Source organism: Arabidopsis thaliana (genome assembly GCF_000001735.4).
Source record: "Arabidopsis thaliana chromosome 1 sequence".
Lineage (NCBI taxonomy): Eukaryota > Viridiplantae > Streptophyta > Magnoliopsida > Brassicales > Brassicaceae > Arabidopsis > Arabidopsis thaliana.
In genome coordinates, this window is record NC_003070.9 from 15,764,486 (window position 1) to 15,785,978 (window position 21,493).

Here is a 21,493-nt window from a genome sequence, read left to right on the forward strand (position 1 = left end):
TTAACGGTTTGCACTAAATCATTATTTACTTACCCTAAAATTAAACCCAAACCCTCAACCCATGATCTTTCTCCACTAAATCTGAAACCGTAAAAACAAACACTAAACTCATACAAAAAATGGTAATTTTACCGACCAATAAAACATATTTAAAGCAAATCAAAGACACAGGTGTCCATTGATGACTGTCCAAGCGGTCTAGTCCATGTGGTCATCTAGTGACTTACGGGGTTGTTTCATTTCAATACACAAGTTTATACATGAACAATAATCATCAATTCAAACGCCAATTCAAAGTACATCATCGTTCATTTTTCTTTGACCATTTATTCACTTGTGTATGGAAACTCCCATCATTATAACCAAAATTGTATACTAATCCTAAATATAACAAGAAACATATATACTTACATAGTGAATAGAATGAGCACAATATCCATGTTTGCTTCTGAATGGACAGATTCTCTTGGATGACATCAATAAGTAAGCATCCAGCTAACCATATTTGTTTGTTCTATCATCTATGGTCACCAATCATTTGAATTAAGTTGAATTCATGGATGCACAGTACGTCCGTTTGTGATATAATTTAATGTAGTGCAAGGAATCATCTGCAAAATTGAATCAAAGAGAATATAAGATCAACTGTTTCATTTAACAATGTATAAATGGACAGTGACTTAAGATTCATGCAATGAAAAGTCAAAATCTAATCAAGACATGACAATTACTCTGGGAGATCTCGTTCACTCCTATGTAAAGCTCAAAAGCATTCTCGTATGTCCCATGAGACATATTAGCTTTTTGAATCGAGTTCCACAAACGCAAATCCAACAACAAAACAAGAGAAACAATCTCAAAGACGTTACATGCATCGAGGACGAGTCCTCACCGAGAGTAAACAAATATGAGATTCGCAGCTAATGACCCAGAACAGAAGATGAAATCGGATAAAATTATTTGGGCATGCACTTACCTGCATTGTTGAGCCGTCACGCATAATCGAAGAAGATGGTGGAAGTAATGGAAGAAGGATTGATCATTGTCAGTCGTAAGGGAGTAGTACGAGGAAATTGAAACGGTATTGGGAGGAGAAATCGATGTGTATTGACATTGAGAAGTGAGAAAGGAACATTACGAAGATGCCAAGGGATTATTTGAAAGCGAAATCGCCAAAGAGAAGCATGAACCATCTATTAGAAAAGGAAAACAAAGAGAAATTGTAAAGTCGTCGTGGGGGATTGGGTGAGAAAGAGAGGTTTCTTACAAATTGATTTTCGTTTAGAAATTAAAATTAGAGAATTAAACCGAAATTGGTTTGAGGGCAAAATGGACAATTTTTATATTAGAAGTGCCTTGTGTTTTGAAAGTGTCGTATCTCGGAAATTGTTTGAGAAAAGTGTCTTAGAGTGTAATATTCTCTCAGTTCAATATGCATAAGTATATGTATGAGAAAGAAAACAGAGTTAACTTACATGCTTTCTGGCACGGGATTTGAAAGAGGTCTGACCAAAACGGTGCTTAGATATACCAAGGCCATCGGGATCATGATATCGGGCATTTCTACTGTTGATACTCCTAATTTGTGATGCCGGATCACGCCAAAAACGAACAAGTCCAGCCCACACTAGAGGATCAATCCATTTAGGCTTTGCCTCATCACCTTTCTCCTTCCACTTTCCCTTCCACCGACAAATTTGATTAGACATCCTATCCTTCAACTTGTTCTCAAACTCATCTCTAACTCTATCCTTTATGGACTTGTCCCAGTTGTACATTTCCTTCAAAAAACAAAAAAAAAAAAAGTCAGAAATACCATCACATACATTTGTAGAGTAAAACAAAGCTAAACTAAGCAATTTCACTTACCGCAAAAGTCTCAACCAACGAGTGATCACTGTTTTAGGAGTTTGTGTCCAATTGGCATGAGGTTCCTTGAAATCTCTTTCATAAACCTTTCAGACAGAAGCTGCAACTGAACCATCAATCTCAAACCTACAAAAAAAAATCATTACAATGCGAATCAACATACCTAAAATACAATGTATAACCAAATTAGTACTTAGTCTACATACCTAAAATACAATGAGAATCTACATACCAAAAATCTAAAACTGAAATTAAATTTAAAGTAGAACCAAAATCATCCTTACAAGAGAGTTCCCGGAGGACGATTTGGATCTAGCTTCTGCAAAGACTGACGCCCCGGACTGTCGAGGAGCTCATCCAATGTCATATCTTTGAGACCGGCAGTTGGTGGTTGAGTAGCTGAATGAGATGGATTAGGCGAGTTTGAATTGGATTGTGGAGGAAATAAATCGGCTTGTTGGTTTTGACTCGCAAGTGAGGGTGGATCACGGTTTCTAGATGCATTCCCTTGAGATATGGAACCACGAGCAGCAGGAACAAGTACTTGTTGAGTGGATAGATACCTAGTGTAGTCGTTTTCAGATACCATCAACGAGAAAAGAAAAAAAACATTAGTAAGAGAGAAAGAAAACGTAAACTTTCACAGAGGAGAAACCCTAAATTGAACCCTAAATCAAACCCTATAGAAACCCTAAATCGAACCCTAAATATAACCGTAAAGAAACCCTAAATCAAACCCTCAAGAAACCCTAAATCAAACCCTCAAGAAACCCTAAATCGAATTAAATCATGACTAAATCTTCAGATTAAAACCGAAATCATACCCTATAGAAACCCTAAATCAAACCCTATAGAAATCCTAAATCGAACCCTAAATCAAACCCTATAGAAACCCTAAATCGAACCCTAAAAAAAACCTAAATCAAATTAAATCATGCCTAAATCTTCAGATTAAAACCGAAATCAGACCAATAACAAATCGGCGAAGATCTATAGAGCAAGAAAACCTAACCTTTCAAAATATCTTCAGATCTTCGGAAAGAGGAGAGAATCGGAGCGTATGAACTGAATCAGAGAGGAGAGCTCGGAGAAAGGAACATAATCAACGATTGGAAGAGATCGGAGAAGAGAATCGGCGAAGGAAGAGATCGGAGAGATTAGGGTTTCGCGATATGCAGCTGGGTTTGAGCTCCACTCAAACTAGGTCATTCGTATATATAGATATTTGACACGTCGCAAATCCCTCGCAATAATTGCTAGGATTTTGCGAGGAACCGCCAAACAACCAATTAAAACAAGGCAACTATTGCAAGGGAATTGCGAGGCTCCCTAGTAAATCCCTCGCAAAGTCTTCATTAGGGTTTTTAAAAAACTCAACAAACATTCTTAAGTATTATTAATCATGTCTTATTCATTTTCAAATTCATTTTCTCCTATTTCTAGTAAGACTCTTAGCAAAAGAAAAAACATGACAAAATATTTTAAATAATTTAGGATTTAGGGTAAATATGTGCAAGGGAAGTGCTACATACGACTTGTAAATCCCTCACAAAACCCTCGCAAAAGAGAACCAATTTGAACAAATACAACAAAACACTACTCAAAATCATTCGGATTCATTTTTTTGAATCATTAGGAAGTTAGTTATCTACATTAGAATCTACTTTATCATCATATACTTCGAATTTGCATTTTCCCCAAATACATCAATTATGGTCTTATGTTTTTCTATAACTTGAATAATGAATGTGTATAATATTTTCAAAATGAAATGTTAATATTGAAACCTATACAACATTTTTTTGTGCATCACCATATAATAAATTTGTATAATTATATGGTCACTTAGATTCACATTTATAACTGAAAATCAAAGATCGCAAAATACTTTTACATATTTTAGGGTTTAGGTTAAAGATTTGCGAGATAGTTGCGAGAGATTTGCAATGGCATATAATGTTCTCCGCAAACTACTCGTACTTCCCTCGCAATTTTGCGACGGGTATGCAACGCGCGTCCGTTTCATAGCAAATTACTTGCAATACCCTCGCAAATTTGCGAGGAATTTCTTCCCTCGCAATGTTGCCTCGCAAAGCGACTATTTTCTTGTAGTGTTTCCTTTCTTCTTCAGAGCAACCTACGAGAAACTCAATACCAAAAACACAACATAATAGTCTGTGTTTGTAACACAATGACATAATATAATAAGCCATAATAGAAAAGTACAAAGAAAGACAAAACACTGCAATACAATGACTATGCAAGCCATCCAAAACTATAATTAATTTGAAGAGAAACTCAATACCAAAACCACAACATTATCGTATCAGTTTGTAACACAATGACATAATATAATAAGCCACAACAGACAAGTACAAAGAGAGAAAAAACCAACAAGAAATACAATGACTAATGCAAGCCATCCGAAACTATAATGAATTGAAACCGAATATTTACCTGGGCATAAATCTTGTTCTTAGCCTGAACAGATAACCCGCCTGAAGCTGTGCTCTCCATAGTGTCACCGGTACACAGATGAGACTCCTCCGCTTGAATCCTGGATGACACTTCCTTGTAGATCTCCTCTGACTTTCTATCGATAAAAGTCCATGAATGAGGTTCCTTGAAATCTCTTTCAAAGATGCTCCAGACAGTGGCTGCAACTGAAGGGTCTTCGTCAAACCTACAAAACAAGTATCTCATCAAAGAGAGACAAGTGACTTATCATTATGTCCTAAATTAACTTAAACCAAAACTTCTTACTTATACTTACCAGAGAGTTCCCAGAAGACGGTTATGGTCTAATCTCGGCAAACTTGCACACCCAGGACTTTTAAGCAACTCTTCCAGTGTCATGTTGTTGAGCCTAGCAGCTAGAGGATTAGTATGATTGACAAAAGGTTGAGGCGATTGATTTTTCGGTGGCGGAGAAGCACCATCTACTGTCTGAGGTGCGAAGGTACGGCGATTACCCTGAACCGTCGAGGTGTTCTCTTCACTTACACTCGTGTGTGGACGTTGTTGATGTTGCTTCTGAGACCGAAACCTTGTATACTCGTTTCCAGAGAATGTCATCTGGCAAATAAAAAGAAAACATTAGTAAAAGAAAATTGATGGCCAAAATCATTAGGTCTACAGAAAAAATCAAAACCCTAATTCGATCTAAAGAGAAAATCGAACTCAAAATATGAAACCCTAATTAGATCTAAAGAGAAAATCCAACTCAAAATATGAAACCCTAATAAAATCTAAAGAAAAAATCCAACTCAAAATATGAAACCCAAATTAGAACTGTAGAGAAAATTGATTGAGTAAAAGAAACCCTAATTAGATTTAAATAAATATACATATAAAATCGTTTGGAACAAAAAAAAACTAATTAGATCTACAGAAAATAGATCTTACTTTCAAATGAAATATATTTCTTTACCTTGCAGATCGATGAGACATGAGAGGCGGCGAAGAAGATCGGGTTATCGCCAGAGAAGACTCGATGACTCGATTTTAGACAAAGGAAATTAGGGTTTTCTGGTAAACCGTTATTTGGATCTATTCGATGAGGATTTTTCACAGCGGAGAAGAAGCACGAAACCGGAGAAGAAGAACGGAGCCTGAGAACAAGAACGGAGAAGAAGAAAAAATTAGGGTTTCAGTGTGAGCGGTTGGGTTTGAGCACCGCTCAAACTCGGTTTTGGTGTATATATAAATATAAGACGCCTCGCAAATCCGTCGCAACATTTGTTAGTGTTTTGCGAGGAACCGATAAACAAACCAATCAAAAGACGTCAACTTTGCGAGGGATTTGCGAGATGACGTAGTAATTCCCTCGCAAAATTCTAGGGTTGAAAGCTAACTCGATTAGGGTTTTGCACATATTTTCGAGGAAGATGGTTGTCTTCGTAGTAAGTCCCTCGCAAATTGCTAGGGATTTGCGAGGCAGGCCGACCCGATTAGGGTTTTGCACTTATTTGCGAGGGAGATGCGTGTCTTCCTAGTAAGTCCCTCGCAAATTGCTAGGGATTTGGGAGGATCAGTAATAATTTCTTCCCAAATAAGTAAAACACAAAATTAAAAATAATAATAATAATAATACCAACAAAATTCAAAATTATAATTAAAAAATTTTAAATTAGAAATTCATAAGTATTGAATAATTAAAAACTTTAAAATTAGAAAATTGGAAGTGTATATAAATCATTTTCTGAATTAATTCATTTATTTATTATATTTGGTCAAAACATTGAAAGTAAACAATAATAACATTTATTATGATTAATTTTCTGAATCATTACAATCATTTTTTGACTCAACGCCATCAACAGATTCGCCGAATTCATCTTATGCTTCTTCTTCTTCGGAACCGTCATGATTGATGTCTCTTAGAGATTTGCGAGGATCTGTAGTAATTCCCTAAAGATGATGGAGTTTTAGGCCTAAGATCGATCAATGAGGCAAATAAGGTCAGCTGCTATAAATTAATCTGAAGGTTACTATTATCAAACTCACTTTGGGCGAGATGAATACGCATTTATCTTATCAAGAGGACTTTTTTCTGGTCAATAAACAAAACAACTATACTGGGATCTTGGATGCGGAAAAGGTTGCTTATGTATCGTGCATCAGGGGCTGGTTTTGTTAGAGTAACAGTGAAGAATGGACTTGGCACCTCTTTCTAGTTTGACAGTTGGGCCCCACTTGGGAAACTAATTGACATTGTGGGTCGAAGAGGATGCATATATGATATGGTTCAAATTGCCTTAAACCTACTCTCTCAAATAAGAGATCGGTTGCAGTATTTAAGGGTCGGATTTCTACAGAGTTCTTTTGTTCACACAATGAATCAATTGTCAAGATTAAGCTAGAAGAGGATGAGTAAAATAAAAAGAAAACAAAGTAACTAATAGCAGATTGGAGGTTCTGAAACAATATAATAAAGAGTCAGGTTTAGAGTATTCGCAGGAAACTATTTGTTAGTAGATCTAATGATAGCTAGGTTGTTATCGAACCATTCTTAGACTCAAACTCTAACTTTGGAATAACCGGTGGCGTTCCGCGAAACTCCCTATGCCTAGAGCTAAGAATAACCAGAGAACCCGAGAAATCTTATACTTTAACATGCATTCTAAACGAGTTCAATTCAGTTTATTTTAGTAAATATGCTGATTCTTATTACACACCTATAGACCAGGCTCACCAAATAATAGATTCAACTACAGATACCTATGGCGGGTATATCTATTGTCTGGGTTCAAGTTCTAGTTAATTACTCTAGAACTAGCATTAAGAACAATTAAAGATAAAGAATTCTACAAACAACCTAGCAAAGAGGCTATCTACTAAACCATATGAATCCCTAATGAGAAACTCTAACCCTAACAAGCAAACTACTCAGTCAAGGAGATTGAAACAAGCAACATATTTGAGTAAGAAAACATAAACACATCAATAAGAGAAATGGTTAGAAGGGATCTCTTCACTTTAATGAAAACTGAATGAATTTCTGAAAACAGGGGACGAATAGCTAAAAACGTTCAGGAACTAACAATGCAAATAGGGAAGTCTTCTGGAGCAAATTTCCACTTCTGTAAACTTGAAAACGTCATGGACTTCTCTGGGCCGAAACCGGTGTCGATCAACACCAAGAGTGTGTCGATCGACACTCTCATCTGAATCTGAAAGTAAAATCGTCCTTAGCTTTTTTTCCTTAGCATAGACATGGGGATAAGCCTTCACTCCTCGGTGGCAGATAAATTGCTAGAGATTTGCGAGGATCAGTAGTATTCTCTCGCAAATAGTAAAACACAAAATTAAAAATATTAATAATAATAATACCAACAAAATTCAAAATTTTAATTCAAAAATTAAAATTAGAAATTCATAAGTTCTGAATAATTAAAAACTTTAAAATTAGAAAATTGGAAGTGTATATAAATCATTTTCTGAATTAATTTATTATATTTGGTAAAAACAACGAAAGTAAACAATAATAACATTCATTATGATTCATTTTCTGATTCATTACAATAATTTTCAGACTCAACGCCATCATCAGATTTGCCAAATTTGTCATATGATTTTTCTTCTTCGGAACTGTCATGATTGATGTCTTCTAGTTCTCCGTTTTGTAGATCAATGTGGATACATCTTCAGTTGTTATGTCTGGTATGAAAACTTCTCTTACTAAACCCTAATCTATACTATTAAGAGAGAATGAGGGGCAGAAAAATGACGAGCCATTTGAGCCGTATTCGTTTTTCACGTTATAGGGAAAAAAAACCAGAGAATTAAGGTTATAAGCGTCATTTACCCTCTATTTTCGAGCTGACCCGAGCCGCGTATGGACCCGATCCGTTTGCAAGACACGCGGATCCTGATTTAAACAAAATGGGCCTCTATTCAGTTGCTTATTAACGTGTTTTTAACAGGATTGGCCCATTAACACGTCATTCTCCACTCCTAAAGATCCTGCAAAGCTCAATATTTTGCCTCCTCTCCAAGATATTCGCTCAAGGAAAGTTTGTTTCTTGAATATATTCTGCAAATCACAACCAAATATGTATGATTCCTATATTCGATTGAGATAGTATATTTAGTTATGATTGAGATTACATAAAAAGCCGCAAGTCCATAACCACTCTTAGTGATCCTGCCAAGCTCAATATTTTGCCTCATCTCCAAGACATTCAACTTGAAGATATCCTGCAAATCACAACCAAATAGGTATGATTCCTATATTCGACTGAAATAGTATATTTAGTTATGATTGAGATTACCAAAAAATCCGGTTGTCATTTAGGGTTTCAGTTCTAATTCCTAACCGTATAAATACTCAATCAATAACATCATTCTGTCAGCATTACTTTTCTTCGCAGCCTATCACATAGTCATTGAGTTTACCTTTAGGTTTAACGTATCTTAGTGATGTCAAACCTTTCAAAACGAATTGGCGTGTCCGAGTCAAAATTCTTCATCTGTAGAGGCAAACCAAAGATGCATCAGGAGAAACGTTAGATTTCTTCATATGTGATGAAAACGTATGCTTGAGTACTATTGATTAAATATATGAATCTATATTTATTCAAGAAGTTTGATTAAAACATGTTCTAATGTGTTTTTTTATTTGGTTTTGATATAGGGATCTAAGATGCAGATCACCATTAGAAAGCATATATTGGCAAGTTTCACAGGTCAATAAAGGTCGGTGATTGGAAGATCATTGATAACTTCACTTTGAGTCCTTCGACTGGCAAGTACAAGATACCGAGTTTGAGCTATCGAATGGACTTTAACCACAACACAGATGTGATTAAATGTGATCCTGTATCGGATAGTGTATTCCTTGATCTTGCAGATTTTGAAGGGGTTAAGACCGAGAGTTATGATGAGAATGTTCTAATTGGTACGTATTTTCTAAATTCTATATCATTCTTTAACTCAAACAAACAAGTGTTATGGATTTTAATATTAACAGAGTATTTTTACAATGGCAGACATATTAGGTCAAGTGGTCAGTGTGGGAAAAGTGGATGAGATTGTGGCTCAAAACAAACAAAACAAAAAACTAGAGTTTCAAATAAAAGATGCCAGGCAAGTCTTCTCAATTGTTCTACATAATTTTGATTCATAATAACTATGTTTTCAAACAAGTAATATTGATATCGTTTGTTGCTATATTGAAGCAATGAGCGTTTGTCTTGTACTTTGTGGGGTGTGTTTGCTGAGAAAGTATTTTGTGCTTTAAAAAGTGTATAGCATGACGAGAAGACAGTGGTTCTGATACGCTATGCTAAAATCAATAATTTTAAAGGTATCCACTCTTCCCTTAACTATATCTAAAGTTATCATATTGGATGTATATGTGCATGTCTTAGTTAACATATATTTTTCTAATTATGTTAACTGGGTGAGATTAGTATTACAAGTGCTTTTGATGTTTCGGAAGTCATAATCAATCCAGTTCATGTTTCTGAGGTTGAGTTGTTCGTGAAATCGTAAGTGCAAAATATGTTATGACCTTCATTGTTCTGTTTAAAATTACAAACATGTTAACTAGACAAATGCTTATTTGCAGACTACCAAGTGATGGCCTTGCTCTCACTATTCAGGATAATTATGTGAACCGTGACATCATTAAGGTTAAATCAGATAATTTTTTTGATTATCCTGCCAAAACAATTGTTAATTTACTTCATGGGAGAGATGTAAGTATATTTTCAGTAATTCCTAAATTATTGTGTTAAGTTTAAGTACCTATAATTGTTATTGTATTGAAAATCAGGTTGGACAATGGAGAATACTTGGTTCCATTTTTGCCATTGATACCAAATCGGGATGGTTCTATTTTGGATGTCCTAAATGTAAAAAAAAAGTTGAGCTGATTAAAGAATCAACCAGCACTGTTAAGAAGATCCAAGCACCTACGAAGCCTAAGTTCTGGTGTGACAAATGTCAGGAGAGCATCACAAATGTGGAGGCAAGGTAAGAATTACTCTTTGATCACTTACAGTCTTTGCAGAAAATATAAAGGTTTCTAAGTGTATATTAATTTGATATGTACAATACATTTTACTTCAGGTACAAGTTTCATGTTTGTGTAATGGACAAGACAACTGAAATTAAACTCATGGTGTTTGAAAATAATGCATCCAAACTTATTGGGAAAACTTTTGAAGAGTTAGTGGATGGACAATACAAAGAGATATTATTTTATATACTGTCATTCAAGTATGATCTATATGTCTATGATAGAATGAATAGTACTAATGTGAGACATGTATATAGATTGAAGATCCTACGATGATACCTGATGTCATCACAAATTTGTGTGGAAAGACATTCCATTTTCTGGTTAGTGTTGAGAAAGCCAATATTTATGGTGGTGGGGATATTTACAAAGTTACAAAGGTGCATTTTGGAACAGACACAACCAAAGAAGAATCAGGTTTGCTTGAAGACACTCAAGGTTATACTATATTTTGATCCACTAACAATTGGGTCTGAGGAACAGGTATGATCAAAAAACTTAATACAATTCGTTATTCTTATTAAGTGTTTTGTACTCATATACCATATTATATTTCTCGATTTTGTGAGTTAGGGTCAATTGATATTAACTAATAGCAGCGAGAACTGTTCTGATGCTACAAACAATGAACTATGTACTCCTTCATCTAAGCGTGGTTCAGCTGAGTTGTCTGATATTGTTGATCAATCGAGTACTACTAAGAAGTTATGCTCTAGGGTTAACTCAGAAAATGGAGATGATGAGATTGGAACCAATGTGATAATAGAAAATGCTGATGAGGTTAAAGTTATTAAGGATGATGCTGGAAGTCTACTGATAGAAGGAGTAGTTGAAGAGATTGAGCCTCAAACTTGGAAAGCTAAAGGATCAACCAAAGTGAAGACAGAGAGATACAAGGAATAAAATTAGTTATATGTTTTCACAGTCTTTATTTGGTTTTGGATTTAATAAAAGTCAGAATTTTCTGACTTCGTTTATGTTTTTCAATAAGTATTAAGAACATTTTCAATTTTTATGCTGCTTTATACATTTACATGTATTTCTATTTTTCTGACGTATTTTATTGAAAGGTTTTCACTATCTTTGTTTTACTATATATTTATACTCTTATTAAAAACTCTATTTCCTTATTGAATAGCAAAGAACCGATTTCAAGGTTATACTGAAACAGATGAAAACATCAAAAGATCTTTGGAATTTTATAGTCAATATTCTTGCATCTATATTAAAAAAAAATTGAAAAGTAAGATGTGATATATAAGAAATATTTTATTTAATCTGTATTTTCAAAAATAGGGTTTATCAATGGATCTTGAAACCCTCAAAAGAATCTGTCTAAATTCAAAAAGAATAATCATTCATTGGCTGAAATTTAAAAATTCATTTCTGATATAATTATTTTCGAAAAATAAGAAGATACGTTTATTGGAAAGATCAATAGACTCTCTCCTTATCTCATTCATTTTCCACACAAGAGAAAACAGTAGAGAAGAAAAAGAGTTTTTTTCTGGAAATGTCAAACTTCAAGAACTTCTCTGACTTGCGTCTTAAAAAAACAAAATGTTTTGTCTTTGTTAAGCTACTAAGGTTGTAGAATTGGCCTCCTAATTACTTCGGAGAAGAACCTACTATGATTTTAGGTTATGAGAAGGTATGAAAAATCTATTTACAGTTTTTATTTCGAGTTTAGTTGTTATTTACTGGATCTCTTGAATATAAACATCCATGCAATATCTTCACTGAGATTTTATACTCTATATATATTCTCTGAGATTTTATATATGATCTCAGGGACTTCGAATCGATGCATTGTCTCCTCTACATGCATACAAAGAAGAAATGATTTCTACATTAAGAGAAAGAAAATACTATCTAATCTCAAACTTTGAAGTGGTTGTAGCTAACCCAGTTGAAAGATTCTCAAACTATCTAATCTCATGTGTTCCAAATTTTTAAAAAGACTACAATGGAACATGTTTCGCCTAAGAGTAGATACCATTTCATTGAGTGTGTTGATTTCCATACGATCAAACATGCAGCTCCTATCCAAAAGAAATTTGTTGTTGGTGAGTATTTTAGTAGTTATTTTCCGGATTTTAAAGTATAGAATTTGGCTTATAGATATAAAATTTAAACTTGAATCTTTGTTATTATCAATTTACAGATGCAATGGGAGTAATTGAATCAGTATCTCCCATCGGGAAGATACCTTGGGTTGCTAGAGAGTGGGAAAGTGACTTTACATCAAGATACCTTACTTTCATTATGAAAGATTCTCTATAAGTTTTTATACTTTCTATACTATTAAGAGAGATAGTTAGGACTTTTGGAATATTTTCTAAGTTCACTTCATATTATAGGCACCAGTACATCAAATGTGTTGCTGTAGGAAGTTCTTGTGAAGAGTTTGAAAGAAAATGGTACAAGAAAATAAGTGAACCTAATTTTAAGATGGAGCCTGTGATGATTATTTTGCGTTTTTGGAAAATTTTGGAGTTTGAAGGTGCGTTTCTTATTACTTCTTAGTCTGATTTATCTCGGGATCATGACATTTATGATTTTCAAATTCTTGTGAATGGTTAACAGGAAATCCATGCTTGATAAGTGTTTATGGTTGTTCAAAGGTTCACATTGATCCAAATTTCTGAGGAATCGACAAGAACAACTATCTGTAATCTAGAACCTTATTCTTAAGCATTGTTTATTCCATATGTAGTATATATAGACATTAACTTTGTATGTTTTTGGTATCAGTTTCGTAGGAGTAACTTTGCAGGATCAGATGATGAAGATGATGACATTTTCATGGAGAGTGTGGAGTCCAATTTCTAAGTTATAATATGCTCTTTGATTTATGAGAAAACAATTGTGCTATGTTTTATGAACTATGTTTATTTTCTACTGTTGTAAGTTGGATTTCCCGTGACTACTTTATATTAATTTGCTTATGTTTGCTTATGTATAACAACTTCTAACATGAAATGTATTACAACCCATGATAATTATAATGACAAGAGTAAAAGAAGAATCATCTAACCTTAATGCATTCATGTGCTATCTTCTCCGACTTCAAATTCTTGAAATTTTAGTAAGGCAACAATGTTAGTATATATAAACTAAATTGTTTAGATTAAATACTGAAGAATTTGTTTTGGATTTAAAACATAAGCAACTATTATTTATATGTCTACTAATCCAAATACTTTATCATCATTATCTACTTAACATATCAGCAATCATTAGCAAAGAGACTTTTCTATATTTTGATTGGCTACAAAATCGGTTAGCAAATAATTAGATATTGACTAAAGGATTTGAACGGTTATATTATATGGAAACCTTTTATATAGATTCACTGAATCTATTCAACTTTCCTCTCCATTCAATATATATATATATAAGACAAAGATTAGGTTAACTTCCGTCAATCTATCTTCTCTCTGAAATCTGAGTAAGAACCATTCAAACTTCCAATGGCCGAGACAAACTATATACGTGACTTAAATTTACACAGTAACAATCATGTCCTATACGTGAAAATCTTAAGCATCTGGGACAATCAGTCTATGATCTTTGGAACTCCTACTACCATGATCCTCTGTAATGTGAAGGTGAGTAACTATGATATATTTTTGGATTGTTATTTTGGTTTTTGGTTTATATTATTGTTCAAATAATTTTTTATGTTTGTCTTTTTATTCAGGGAACCAGAATCGACGCTAGAGTACCTTGGGGGATTATTTGAACAATTTCAAGCCTAGCCTATTTGAAGGAAAGTGGTATAACATTGCTGACTTTCGATTGAAGAGAGCAACAACAATACCTAAGTACTCAGATTTTCATTATGAAATCGAGTTTATGTGGCACACAAAAATGTGACCTGTAAGTGATAGATTTGAAGAAAGTTCTCTCCAATTCATTCATGCTGATGAAGTCAAATCTGAGTCTGAGGATTATGTAACCGGTAATTTAAGACTTATTTATATAGTTTATGGTTTCTTGCAATTGTAATTCCTTAGTACTAAGATTTTGATTAATTCTGTTTGCTCTACTATTATTGTTAGATGCTATTGGAGTCATATCAACTGTCTCAACTGTGTCGAGGTTTTCATATGTCTGTCGTGAAGGAGAAACAGACTATGAGGCCAGATATGTGACATTTACCATCAAAGATAATATGTAAGTTAACAATCATGGATGTATATTTGTATTTAAATTCGTTAAAAACAGACATATATGTGTAGTATGATAAATTTGTATTTTCGTTGGTTGTAGTGATATGATCATAACATGTGTTGCTAGAGAGAGTGCGTGTGAGTCGTTTTTGTCAAAGTTTTATCGACTTATTGGTATGAAAACTTATAACTACGAGCCAATCACTGCAGTCCTCCGGTTCTTTAGAACCTCTATTTTTAAAGGTTAGTGAAAATTTGTCAATATGTTAGTCACATTTGTTTCAGATGTTAAACCATGTGACCTATAACTAATCGCCAGAATTCTTTACAAATGTAATAGGATCTAAGGCCTTAATCAGCGAGTATGGGTGTTCAAGGATCTTCATTGAGGAATTTTTTCCAGACTTTGATGCAACATGTTACATGTATGTGAAAAACATTAGATAAGTTGTTTTTGTTCATTAGATACTAACTATTCAAGTCAAAATGACATCTTTTAATATTTTTGTTACATCAATTGGTTTGGATGTGAACCAGATGGGTCTGTTGAAGGAAAGATTGAGTATGTTGTTGAGGACTAATCCAAGAGTCAGATTCGTCTTTCCAAGGATTTGTAGAAGCAATTTACATTGCTGTTTAAAATCAAACTGTTCATTTCTAAGTTGATTTTGGTTTTATCTGATGAACTATTGTTGGAATGTTTGTTTGAATTATCATACATTGTGTTCTTTTTTTTAGAGATGGTTTTAGTTTTCAGTTCTCCTATTTGAAACTGCAAGTTACTATTTTCTTTAAGCAGGTAAGAATCAAGTGCAGAGTTTTAAATTCAAGAGTTGAAAATATTAAATATCCGGTTATTTTATGTAAGGTTATAACTTAGTTCATATTTACAGAACATAGACTTATGCAATCTAAGAGTTCTTAGTATCTAACCTTAGATGGAGATGATGAGTTCCACTCTTTAGCTCTTCATTTGTAGAAAAGGAAAAATATGTTAATAATTTAGTAATTTTAATTCAAGTTTTATTACATAAAAAGTAAAATTAAAACACATTGCAACCTCCAATACAAGCCAAAATTCAAATTACCTATATATTATCAATATGTATATAATCTTTCTATAACAATATATGATATCTTAACTAAAATATTCTTAGAATATACTCTCTAATATATTAAGTTCATATAAATAACAAACTTGGCGATTACACTTAAAATCATATATTATATCTATATATTAATAATATTTAATCAATATATAACTTTTCAGTTTCTCGATTTTTGGATGTTCTAGAACTGTTTTCTCAATGATTGCAACTCTTCAATCTGCTATAAAATAGACAATTCCGACTTTGTGTTTACAGTTTTCTTTGAGTCTTCCTCTGATTTAGAGACCGACAAGAGTTATCAATCTCAATGGAGAGGATGAACCTTTTTTTCTGACATAGGTGTTCACAGTACTAAATGGTGTGTCTATGTGAAGATTCTTGGTCTCTGCCATCATAATCCATCGCGAGATGGTGTTGTAACCACGATGATGCTGATCGATTCAAAGGTAAGTTTATAAATTAGCATATCTTACACTGTGACTTGATGGTATTTGAAACCCTAAATTTCTAAATTTAATCATTTTGTAATTTTTATGTAGTATAATCGAATTGATGCTACTATTCAAGAAGGCACCATTCTGTGGAAGTACAAGGATGTACTCAAAGAGGGTTTTTGTATTACATGTCCGACTTTCGAGTTGTGGTTAATACCATGCTTGTTAGATACTCATTTTGTTCAAAACAGATCAAGTTTCTCAGAGAAACAAATATGTGGCATGTTCCTTCACTTTCAACAAGTAGTTTTTTTGAGTTTGTGGCTCCGATTGATGTTAAGAATGCTGCACCACAGGATATGGAGTTTCTATCTAGTAATCACTTATTTTTTGTTTGAGATCATATGGTGCTCTGTTTTCTATAACTTATTTTCAACTTTACATCCTTATATATTCTCGAAAACTTACATTATATTAAACGTTTCAGATGCAATGGGTATTATTACAAGGGTTTCTAACATTAGGAGATTCCCATTTGTATGTCGTCAGAGAGAGAAAGATTATGAAGCAAGATATGTGAAATTCACGATTGCGGACAACGTGTAAGTCTTTTCTGAAGGAACTAAATTTTAGTCTATTTTTACTCTTAGAAGATAATCATTGATAATCTTATTAGTGATGATATTGAGTTTTCTTTCTAGGGGAAAAGAGATAATCTGTATTGTTGTTGGAAGGATATGTGAGTTGTTTGCGAACCACTGGTCAAAGAGAATCAGTTTGATTACTTACAATTATTAACCAATTGTCGTTGTTTTTCAAAACTGGTGAATCACAAATTATCATGGTCATCACTTTGAATTTACTTCTAAATAATATTATAGTTTCCGTCTTCATGTTAATATAGAACACTTTTTAAAAAAATTTACAGGTAAGAATGTTCTCATGAGTGAATGGGTCTTTTCAAAGCTATGCATCGATCCTCAATTCGAAGAAATTGATATACCAACTTGGCTGTAAGTATATGTATTTTTGCTTATTTTCATACTTTAATTGTTAACATTACTAATTGCCAAGATGATTTTGAAATGCATCCGCGGATACATGATTGAAGATGATGAGGACGATGTAATGATGGAGGTCGTTGAGGAGAACTAAAGCTATGATGAAGTGTGTGTTTGGTTTTTTTTTATAAGTTAAACTCTGTTCTTTTTGTCCCCTTCAATCTCTCTTAACGTGTCGATTCTATTCTATTTTGTAATGGTTTAAGAATGCTTTATTTGATGTATATTAATCTATGTGAAATCAAAAGTTTCCTATAAAATGTTAATAACTTAGTTCTTATAAAAGAAATAAGAAGTTACCTTAAAATAAGTAGTCAATGGCTCATAGACTTGAGAAGAATTCATACCACTTGAGACTCTCACAACCACAATCATTTCCTTTAATGCTCGAGTTGATCCTATAAAAATAAAAAAAAATCTTCATAGATTATAAAATGAAGAATCGAATCCTCTTTAAGAAAACAAAATAACAATATTTAAATAGATTTAACAATAAATTGGATCATGTAACCAATTAATAATTGTTTCCATATAAATAGTTGATATCTTAATCAGTTTAGTTAAATAACATAACATGCAAATATTCTGTCAATCTTTTTTGGCCAGAGAACAAATAAAAGAGCACATAACTAGGTTACCATATTATAGAAAAGTCAATTCGCATATATGAAGGTTTTGAGTGTTTAGCTATCACGTTTTATGAGGTATCTTTTCTTTGTTCACTATGTCAAAAAGAAAAAAAATTCATGAAACTCAAGATTCAGATTTGTCTAATGTTATTCAAAACACAACTGATAAGCAGTTTAGACATGGAAAAGCTTCTGAAAATACACCCCCGTCATTCAATGGACCAAGTTAGTTCTGTTTTTAATAGGGTTCTAAGTGATATTACAAATCAAAAAGTTCATACACCAAGCATTAGGCAAATGCTTGGCACTTTGGAGTCATGTTTAACATCAAAAACAAGTTAAGTTTACTGATCAATCTATATTATATATTTAAGCTTTATAGGTTGTCCTATATAACATAACTACATTTAACAAGATTTATTTATGAAATGTTAACAATGCAGCATGAATTAGTCTTTCAAGTCTTATTCAATCATATCGAAGGCATTTAACATATGATGATAATCTACCTTCAGATGCAAATAATTCTCAGTATCCGTTTGGTAAGTTATGGTTTACACACTTGGTGAGTCTCATGTCGTTTAATACTATCTAACGTTTTGTTATATTCAGGAAATCATATACCAAATTCCAACCTAAGTTTTGCGATCACAACAACTAATTTTAAAGAAGGAGAGACATCAAACCCGTCTAAAGATAAAAGATTGTTTAGAAACTTTACCAATGACATTCCTCTTCAGATAAATGGTGTCACACATTGTGGACGAGGAGAAGAACCAATGATCCCATTCTTCCTAAATTTCTGCAATCAGGAAATCAAATGAATTTAGGAGAATGTGACAGTAATAGAGAATCAGATGGTAAATATTAAGCATAACTGCATTAATTACATATTCTTCACTCTTAAAATAAACTATACTATGTGATGTATAATATTCTTCTCTTATTTTTTAGGTTCAGAGTCTCATATATATGATGATCTTGAAAATGGTTTTCAAGATGAAGTTGATTATGATTCATATACCAACTACAAACAAAAACATGTCAAGATTACTAAACTGGAAAAAAAAATTATGAGTTTTTGGATGATCTTGAGAAGAGTTTGCTTGCCACTTTTGGCCCGGGATGTCATACCTCTAATGAAAATATAGAGGAACATTTTTACGGTGTGTTATATTCAATAAATTTTGTAAATGAATTATAATAAACTTTTAGCCAATCCTTAATCAAGGTTGTAACAAATCCACAAGCTCTAATGACATTTATGTTTCACAGGAAAAGAACATGAAGACTTTGAGCGTCAATTTAATATGAATTCAAGAAAAAACAAAACTAGTATGAATATATATTAGTAATCTGTGTATCCTCTAAATTTAACATTTCTGATTTCAAATGCAGTATACATTGATCATGGTGATCCTATTTACTCATGTGAATATTGTGGAGCTATAATGTGGCATGGTGAGCGTATTGAAAAGTCAGTCAAGAATAAGAAGCCCAAGTTTACATTGTGTTGTTTGTAAGGTCAAGTGAAGTTACCTTTTCTTAAAAATTCACTAGAATTACTTTATGCATTGCTAACCAATGACGATGAAATCAGTAGATATTTCAAAGAAAATATCAGGGCTTACAATATGATATTTTCTTTTACATCACTTGGTGGTGATACAGAAAATAGTGTTATAGCCAGTGGTGGTCCTCAAATGTTCCAGATTCATAGAGATAATTACCGTAGGATAGGGAGTTTGAGACCAGACAATGATATACCTCCAAAGTTCATGTAGTTATATATTGTAGACACAGAGAATGAAGTTGATAACAGATCGGAAGCACTAAGGATAGACCTGAGATTATATGCAAGATCTTCAAAATGAAACTTGATTCTCTCTTGATTTAACTAAAAGAAACATATTAGGGAAGACAAGTATATGTAAGAAGTTTTTAATTCGTTTCATTTACTCTGAAATATTATTTCTACTATTTTTATGATAACTATAATAATTATTATGTTTTCTGTGTAATTGCAGCTATGTATACTATAGAGTTTCAAAAAAGAGGACTCCCTCATGCTCATATACTAATTTGGCTGGATTCAAAGTGTAAGTTGACCAAAGTAGAGCACATTGATAAAGTTATATCAGCAGAGATTCCTGACAAATTGAAAGACCCTAAGCTATTTGAAGTGATAAAGGAAAGAATGGTTGATAATAGGTTTTTTATTGGTCAATTATCCTAAAACACCAATCATGTCGTTGTAGTATTTTAGGTGTCAATCCAAATGGGTGTGATGCAAACAGATGAAATGTGATCAGAAGTCACTAAGTCAAGCCAAGCAATAACAGTTTTGGGGTTTCTAACAGTTCTAAGCGAACATGCAGAAAACAGAAGCAATAACATAATTACTAAAATCACTCGACCACAACAGGCTGATGCCAGAAGTAGGATGTGGTCGAGTAACAGGTCGAGTAACAGACAGGATATGAAACAGCTATACTCGACTGCACAGTCTGTTGCCAGACACTGGGTGTGGTCGAGTATACTGGTCGAGTAACAGACAGGAAACAAGACAATCTTACTCGACTGCACAGTCTGTTGCCAGACACTGGGTGTGGTCGAGTAAGATGGTCGAGTGATTGTAAAAACTAAGAAATAGGCAATGAGAACGATTAAGCGATAACGATAAAACAGAGAAATAAGATAGACGAGAAATTCCTAAGGATGGGGTAATTGAGTAGAGTGGTATCCTAGCCTATTCGAATGGTTAACAAGCGCAATCAAGCTATCCCTAGACAACAGGTTCAACAACAGATCAATTCACTCCCGTGATAGAAATCGTCAAGCAAAGCTAGCCCAGACTAATTCCCATTAACGGAATCTAACTATGCAGGCAATAAGAACAGACTGATAAAGTCAATAAACGCTCTAAACGGCCAATCCCTTGGGATAGAGACGCATATCTCAGGAACTAGTGGATCAAGCATTCCATCGAACACCTTCTGGGTGCGGGAATGCTTGGGATCGAATTCCAATTGATCAGAAAGAAATAAGCAGTAAACGCAACTAGTCCTAAAGGGATTCAATCAATTCTAAAACTTAACCATTCTACAGACTACGGATTCCACAACTACTCTATCCCATCCCTAAGAATTCTAAGTCACTACTCAGACAACATGCTCAAAGACATAAACGCAGATAAACGATAATATTGCATAAGTAAAGAGATAAAGAGTAGAGAAACAAGATGACAGATGAAATCAAATGCGGAATCTCGAATTACAGGTTGAAGAAGCAAAAGCGGCGCAGTAGAGTAAAATAGAAAATAAAACTGATGCAAAAAGTCAATGTCGACTAGATGTCTCAGGACAGAACCCTAAGACATCTATTTATACAAAACGAAATAAAATGATAGTAGACGGGCCAATAACCTAATCGCTCGGCCCACAGAGAGATAATGGGCCGTGATGGGCTTCGTGATTTGATGGAGATCCAGGCCGCTTCCAAACACTTTGTCTTCTCCTCTTCTCTTCCTTGTGCTCAGCTTGTCTGGTTGAGTGCGGATTTGAGTAGACTGTGAAGACATGATCGAGTGTCCGGTCGAGTGATGCTGATGGTGGTGAGTGATGATACTCGGCCAGGGGGTCGAGTAACTTGGTAGAGTGAATGGTCGAGTGATGGTGATGGTGTGGCGAAGT

The 21,493-nt window shown here is 33.7% G+C and overlaps 8 pseudogenes across 8 annotated transcripts; 6 read left to right on the forward strand and 2 right to left on the reverse strand.

Moving 5' to 3' along the window:
* Positions 1–1,461: 1,461 nt before the first annotated feature.
* Positions 1,462–2,458, reverse strand: AT1G42210 (annotated as a pseudogene; the record flags this gene model as incomplete). The annotated part of the gene is made up of 1 exon: positions 1,462–2,458.
* A 1,384-nt stretch (positions 2,459–3,842) lies between these two features.
* AT1G42220 lies at positions 3,843–5,021 on the reverse strand (annotated as a pseudogene; the record flags this gene model as incomplete). Its single annotated transcript has 1 exon — positions 3,843–5,021.
* A 1,264-nt stretch (positions 5,022–6,285) lies between these two features.
* On the forward strand, positions 6,286–6,618 carry AT1G42230 (annotated as a pseudogene; the record flags this gene model as incomplete). Its single annotated transcript has 1 exon — positions 6,286–6,618.
* Positions 6,619–9,013: 2,395 nt separating this feature from the next.
* Positions 9,014–11,293, forward strand: AT1G42240 (annotated as a pseudogene; the record flags this gene model as incomplete). The annotated part of the gene is made up of 1 exon: positions 9,014–11,293.
* A 1,066-nt stretch (positions 11,294–12,359) lies between these two features.
* On the forward strand, positions 12,360–13,041 carry AT1G42250 (annotated as a pseudogene; the record flags this gene model as incomplete). Its single annotated transcript has 4 exons — positions 12,360–12,459; positions 12,558–12,626; positions 12,783–12,896; positions 12,980–13,041.
* Positions 13,042–13,866: 825 nt separating this feature from the next.
* On the forward strand, positions 13,867–15,020 carry AT1G42260 (annotated as a pseudogene; the record flags this gene model as incomplete). Its single annotated transcript has 1 exon — positions 13,867–15,020.
* A 964-nt stretch (positions 15,021–15,984) lies between these two features.
* Positions 15,985–17,251, forward strand: AT1G42270 (annotated as a pseudogene; the record flags this gene model as incomplete). Its single annotated transcript has 1 exon — positions 15,985–17,251.
* A 2,380-nt stretch (positions 17,252–19,631) lies between these two features.
* AT1G42280 lies at positions 19,632–20,001 on the forward strand (annotated as a pseudogene; the record flags this gene model as incomplete). The annotated part of the gene is made up of 1 exon: positions 19,632–20,001.
* Positions 20,002–21,493: the final 1,492 nt, after the last annotated feature.